Source organism: Rhinichthys klamathensis, unplaced genomic scaffold, assembly GCF_029890125.1.
Source record: "Rhinichthys klamathensis goyatoka isolate OS25496 unplaced genomic scaffold, OSU_Roscu_1.1 h1tg000879l_1, whole genome shotgun sequence".
NCBI lineage: Eukaryota > Metazoa > Chordata > Actinopteri > Cypriniformes > Leuciscidae > Rhinichthys > Rhinichthys klamathensis.
In genome coordinates this window covers 117948-125499 of record NW_026607238.1, presented here as the reverse complement: position 1 = coordinate 125499, position 7552 = coordinate 117948, and the positions used below count along the sequence as shown (strand labels likewise).

The window sequence follows — 7552 nt, the reverse complement described above, 5'->3', positions numbered from 1 at the left end:
CTCTGTGTATACGCGAAGAGAACTGGATGATTACACCGCGGGCAGAATTTTCTTCACACCAACACGATGCACTGTGTCGATCACATCCGGAAGATGGTCAGCGTGCTCTGGCAGTAATTTCTGACAAATGCCAACCACTTCTCTCCTTACATTTTTTTCATCGATATTATCTGACAGGCAGTGTAATTTCAAATTCCAACGTCTGGAATACCGCTCCAATTCAGTGATGCGTGACTCCAATGCGCCGATCCGATTGTTCTCTTTCAACAGTGATGACTCGACTTGGGAAACTTTGGTCTTCACCTCATTCACATCATCACACACGGCGTTAAGCTTTTCTCTCAATCCGGCAATATGAGAGGTGTTGACCGCAACCATCGACTCCAGCTTATCAGGAATGGCTTTTATAATAACTTGGAAATTTGTTGTCTAATGCATACAGTTGTGAGTTGGGAGATAGAGAAATACGAAGCAGACCTAGTTTTGTCCAAATCTGATTGGCAGCGCATGCAGGACAGTGTGAACGGAGTGAATCGTCACAGCAGAAGTGTCATAGCAGCGGCTGAACAGCGGGAGGCGCTGCACATGCGCTCTAAAGAGCTCGTCAAACCCAACACCATAGCTGTGAGTGACAGCATCGCACTGGAGTTACTGCATTTGTAGCTCTCTTATTGTGCGGGGCTCCGTACTTCTTATGCCGGGCGTACACCAAAGGATTTTCACAGTCCCAGAATAAAGACCGGCAGTCTTTAGGAATCTTACTGGAGTCTCGGCGCGCTCCCGTCGTCTCGATCGTTAATTGTGAGGTGATAATCTGCAGTCGGCGACCCGATTTATGCCAGTCTTTCTCTAGTCTTTCATATTAAACATGTTTGATATTATCGCAAGTCCTAGCGTAGTCATAGTGACGTAAAACAATCAACAACCAAAAAAATCGTTCTCAGAAAACCGGAAACAGGAAGCCATCAGTCACAACAAAGAAACACTTATATCCATAATTTCAACACAGCATTTAAAATTATACCCTTTCAAGACATTTAGTTCAAACTATTGTTCTCATCATATAATGATATAGATTCATAACCCCCGGTCATGTGAAAAAGTTAGGTCATCCCATTAAATAGTCAACTCTTTATTAACTCTTTCCCCGCCAGCATTTTTAAAAAAAAGTTGCCAGCCACCGCCAGGGTTTTTGACGATTTTCACTAAACTTTAATGGCCCGCAGAATATTTTCTTCTATGAATATTGTCAGGGTCTTGCTCTGGCAGCTTTGTCTGTGTTGTCTTTGTTTCATGTCTCTATGTTTGTGTTGTGCTTTAACATATGGTTTTGTTTGTGTTGGCCATGTGCTCCTCTGTTCCTGCCTCCTTGTTTCCCTGTACCACACCCTCTTGTCTAGTTGAGTCCTCTTTTGTCTGAGTGTTGTCACCTGTTCCTCATGTTCTCTGCTCCCTTGTTTGAGTCCTCGTTTACCTGAGTGTGGTCACCTGTTCCTTGTCTGAGTGTGCGCACCTGTTCCTCTTGTTCTTAGCTCCCTTGTAGCCACATCGAGATGTGCCTTAATTAGCTCAAATTATGCATAGGGAATTTTAATAATTAATCATGAATATGATTAATATATTGCATATTACAGTTAAATTATCGAAATTGAAAATAGATCGATTGTATATATGAATGGTAAATCATAACGAATTATAATTCCTCATTCATATATCAATGGTCTCATTACAGATCGATTATATGAGACAACTTTAAGGGAATTAATTTAGTTTATCAAACAATCGGTTTGTCCAGCAAACAGCCGTAAGATTAACTTACCAACTTCTCAACAAAGTTATCCCTTTTTATAAACTCCAAGAAATCTCAATGTTCCGGCCGTGAACATTAATTTTTCTCGTGTTTATAAAATTTACGTTACTGATATAGTAACAACTTGTAAAGCTTTGTAGCTATGATATATTCATTTCATTGACTTGTAAATGAGCACTTCAGGATCAATCAAGAATATGGTTTTAATAATTGAAACTACGGATACAGAATTCTACATTTGAACACAGGATACATGTATGTACAGTTAAACAGTAAAACTAACGATACAGACGAGTAACAAACAGGAGTGAGAGAGAGAGAGATTGCAAAGGAAAAAGATGGGGAGGGAGAGAGAGAGAAAGAAGATGAGAGATCTTCTGGTTTGGCAAAATTCATCACAGACACAGAACCTCTGAGTTAGAACAAGACTCAACAGATCTTAAACCTTGAAAGAATGGTAAACGGTTACTTGCACAGGTAACGCTCTCTGGCGTGATGTGAAGAAAGCATGTGTCTGTGTCTCTGTCCTTGCGTCACGCGTTCACGTGGTCTTTCAGAGCGGGCAAAGCGCGTTAGTTTGAAGGAAGGCTTAAAGGTCTTTGGTTCTCCTGGTGTTGCTGAGGAAAACTGTGTCTTGCGTGTGTGTCCTTAGGAGCGGGTGCGTGCTTTCTCAGCCTTTCCGGGCGAGCGTGGTCACTGCAGATTCAAAGAGTCTCCTTCAGGTTGAAGTTGCCGATTACGTTCATTTCACTGAAACTAAACGTAAGAAAAGTCCGAAGACGAAAATAAAGAAAGATTAAAGAAAACGGAGAAAGCCCCCCCAAAGGGGGCCATGGATCCAGAAACCTCTCACAGGAAAAAGCTCTCGTGTTCTCCGAAAGAAACTTCTGTGTCTCTTATGGAGAGGAGGGTTCACGCCTCTGTTTGCGCGAACCACACATGACCGTCCGCGGATCTGAAGCGGACACAGTTCTCTTTGTCCTGTGGGGGATGCCCACTTCATGAGGAGATTGTATTTGAGCCGTTTGGCTCCTGAAATATGAAATGTGTAAAATAATGCACCTTACTGCATCATGCTATCGGAATTCGGCTCCGTTAGATTGAGCGAATTACAGACATATCAGACACGTCACATGAAGATTATCGGAATATAGAGTTACATTCATATGCAGAATTACAAGCATCTTTAAAGTTTGCTTAACACACAATAAAATTGTCAGTACTTCCAGTATGGCATGTGACGACATCTAAGCACAAAAATGAATACATTTAAAACATGTAGAGGTACTTTTCTCTGAAAAGTTCCATGGCTGGTGTTTGTGTGTTGGAACATTCTTTTGATGAACTCTTAGACTTCAGAGCTATACACTAGCAAACCACACTTCTATTATAAAGCAAAGCTAATAAGATATGCATGCGTACAGGAAGGTTGGATACAATTTCTGTGTTATATACATTTATAGGACATTCTTATCCTAAGTTATGCACAAAGACGTCTGTGTTCGTGCATCTGTATGTGTGGCGTGCATCTGTCCATCCGTGGTGTGTGTGTGTGTGTGGAATGGGCAATTGTCTGTCAGCACTCAGGCAGCATTGTGAATTGACTTACTCATTGCACAATGCTCTGTTGTGAGGTGGTCAAACCAAGGAGACCCTAAGGGGTCGCATGGTCTTCGGCCGGACTCGTGATCTCATCTCGAGTCACATGTCCAGAGCTGACTCAACTCGTAAGCAAAGCATTCCGTTGTTCATTCATTAGAGAAAGATGCTGCATGTGCGAGTCAGAGTCAATGATTTAATCAATTCAAAACACTATCCCCTTTGTTTCACGAATGGAAGTTAAGGGGAACTTAACTAAATTAGAATCTAGTTAATTCACTCCCCATACCAGAGCTGGCTCGATTACCTATCTGATTATCATTACACCCTTTATATGTGTTCTCTTGCCCTCATGTGTTGCCAGTTCGTTAGATGTTGTTCTTCTGTATAGACGTTGTGCTACATTGTTTGTTTGACAGTCTAGTAATTTCTAGTCAGAGCTAACTTAAATCTCCTCGTCTAGTCTCGTCGTTTCTTGTGCTTTCTGTGTCTTTTGTCTTCCCTAGTTTGTCCTCCAAGCTGAGCTTCCCTGGCCGCTTATACCATCAGCCAAGCAGCAAGACAGTCTCTTGCGTGCCTTCTGTGTCTACCCTCCCTAGTGATGGCAAAATGAGGCTTCCTGAACCACTGAGACCTCGCAGCCCATTGCTTCACCCAAAGGTTCATTACTCGAAGCTTCATTCAGCATTGCTCACTAGTGACACCTAGCTACTGTGCAAAGAAATAGCAGGCAAATTAATTCATTCTGAACCAATGACCCACCCCCTCCCGCTCTGTTTTATTTATTTATCTTCTTCTCACTGTTAATTTCTCTGTAACCTTTCATTTGCAATAATAAAGAGATCTGTGCAGACATTTGTCCATTGCCTGGGTATGAAATAAAACGTGTATCTTTCTCTGTCTGCATTTACTTGTACAGAGACAACTGTCACACACACAGTTAATTAATTTATTCAAAAAAAAAAAAATGGATAGTGACAGTATGAACAACAAAAGGGACTGTGTTGAGTGCAGTGCTTATGGTGGAGGGACTCGAGGGAGTGTAATAAAGTAAACTGCTGTAAACACCACAGTTTGGGGTGGATGAAGGAAGGATTGCAATAGATTTTTATTGAGAAAATGAATTTTTTGGAAGTGTGTTGGGGTTTAGACAATTCCTCTTCTTGGACAAAACCTCTCCAGCCTTGGAAAAATATCCTTTCACAAGGAACAGAGGATGCAGGGGAACATAAAATGTCAGTGCCAGCGGGTATAAATGAAGATACTGATGCTTCTGTTGAGCCCAGACAGGGGAGGATCTCCTCTTTCTTGCTGGCTCCATTACCAGGATAAAGGAAGATGTCATAAAAAGCAAACAAATCCAAAAGGGCAATCCAAATGAAAAAGCAGTCCAGATCCAAAAATCTAAGCTACCAAAAATACAAAGCAATCCAAATAATCTTATCTAATTAATATAACAAGACTATAATATAGCTTCTATAATTAATAATAACAATTATTATTAATAATAACTATTCTAACCTGATATAATGTAATAATATACAGCCCTAACACGTATATGACACAATAACAACAATGAGAGATCTCTGACTCTCTGACACTACAACTGCTTCTAGCTTCTACTACTCCTGACAACACCCACAAGGTGGCGCGAGTTTCGAACCCCTTTATCCGGAAGCGACACTCAGACCGAACCGATGACGTATCCACACAAACCGAGGCCTCGTTTGTCATCAGTCACGTGATTTTCACGTTAACAACACAAGCCTCGAATCGCGGCTTCATCTGGCACGCCCATTTTTTCTCGACACAAGCTCCGATGCCTCGGTTCAAATGTCACATCACTAACCCTCCCTCCTACTATCATCCTGGGTTGGATTCAGCGCTCTCTCAGCCTGCCTGTCTTTGTGCCTCATCCCTGCCTACTGTTTGGACTATTCACCTCCTCACCCACCACCATCTCTCGTCTTGTCTACTGTCTTTCAATAAAACCTGTTAACACATTTCTGCATTTGAGTCCTCCATCATAGACTCGTGACAAATATATGAAGATGCTATATATCAAAATAAAGATCTGAGCCTCTGCTTTTAAACAAAAAAACGATTTTATTTTATCTTCATTTGTTCTTTTTTTATTGCCACTTGAACAGAGGTAGGTTTTGTCATGGGCGTCGGAACCATTGTATATGGGTGGGACAAGACCCACCCACTTTTTAAGACCAATGATATTGGACCCACTCACTTTTACATTCAGTGCATATGTCTGTTCGCTTTCTAGAGCGCTGTCAGTGAAATCCATTACACTTGAGGAATGCCCTAATGAATTAAACTCCATTTCCGCTGAATCGCTACATTATATTTCTCAACGAGCCGCAACTCACGAAAATAACCGCCCGTTGTACCCGTCCAGTCAAATATTGCGCTGCAAACATCAATAACAGCTTTAAGTTGTCAATGCTGGCAAATGACCATGGTATCAGCAGCGGAATAATCCACGGATAGCTGTGCATTTAATGCACGACGTGGAGGCGAGTTTAGTTTACTTGTTTAATTAAAAGGCATCAGAATACATGAAATGGCATTAGTACATTTTTTCTGGGGGAGGACCCACCCACTTTTTTTTTGCTTACTACGCCCATGGGTTTTGTCAAAAACACAACATTTTTGATAAAAAGCTGAGAAAAAGGCATTTTTATCAAACAAGTGCATTTTCAAGCAGAATACATTCAGATGTCGTTTCCTTCATATATAAAACCTTTCAAAATAAATTAAATTTATAAATAAATGTAAAATATATCAAATTTAGGCAGTGTAATTTGCTTTTGAGTGGTACACGGAGTAACATTTCCCAGGATGTAAGGGGACACCACAACTTTTGCAGTAGAACGAGGTCTCCTTCCGCAACCCCTTACGTACACAAACTCTGCATCCTCTGGTTGGGTGTTGCTTTTTGGGAGTGGGCAGGATTGGAACAAGTTCATGAACAGCAAAACTGACATTCAGCCGGTTGGTTGGGTCAGTGTTGTATGGTGCTCTTGGAGTGTTTTCAGTTGGGGGCTCAACACTTTCCTCCCCACCACCAGCATACTGTTGGCTGGTCCATGATTTTATAACACTCTGGATGAATGAGAGAAGAGTGTTACAATTACCCTGTGGGTTTTTCGCTTTGTAAATGACAAAAGCGTTGAACAAACTGATCTGAAACAGATACATGACAAATTTCTTCGTCCACTTGTGTGACTTCCTGATAAAAGGGTAGTACACAATGTTTTGGTCTGTTCACCTCTGTTTTTCCTAATTGTACCACGTACATGGGTTTTCATATCAAGTAGGCGCTTACACAGTCGTACAGAGTTGTATAAGTTGTCCATAAACAATCTGTAGCCGTGACCTACTAGGCGATCAAGAAGAGAGACAACCGTGTCTCCCAGGGCAGCGCTTTCCCCACAATAGGGCTTCATGTTAAAACAGTACCCTGTATCAGAATCGCACAAGATGTAGGATTTTACTCCATATTTGATGGGTTTATGGGGATTGTACACCCTGAAAGCTAGGCGCCCACGCCACAGAAACATCCCCTCATCAATGCAAATGTTTGACTTGGGCTGATACATTTCGCGGAATTTGGACACAAGGTGATCCAAGACAGGGCGGATTTTGTACAGTCTGTCAGTACAATTGTCTGGCCTTGTTGTATTATCATTGAAGTGAAGAAATCTCCATATGATTTCAAACCTGTTGCGAGGCATGACCTTGTTGAAGTAGGGGGTAGCTAACATGTCATCTGTACACCAATACATATCAAGTTCAGGCTTATGAATGATACCAGTGAGAAAAAGGAGCCCCATGAAAGTTTTCATTTCTGAAACTGTGACAGGCTTCCATGCATGATATCTAGCATGTTGTGAAGTGTCATCCATAGCCTGAATACACTGATCTGCATACAGGTTGGTCTGATCAACAATGTTCTGAATCAGTACATTTGAAATGAACAACTCAGTAAAGTCTACAGGTTGTTCTGACTCAAGAGCAGCAGCATCACCGATAGGCCCAGGATTCTCAGTGAAGGGAATGTTTTTTGGCTGCCAGTTAATTTCATGCCACTCAGGATCATCAGGCTCATCATCTTCAGCTGGATCAGGA

The 7552-nt window shown here is 41.6% G+C and overlaps 1 pseudogene; it reads left to right on the top strand.

Moving 5' to 3' along the window:
- Nucleotides 1-432: 432 nt before the first annotated feature.
- Nucleotides 433-7552, top strand: part of LOC130078459 (cilia- and flagella- associated protein 210-like) — a 33406-nt pseudogene continuing 26286 nt past the window's right edge.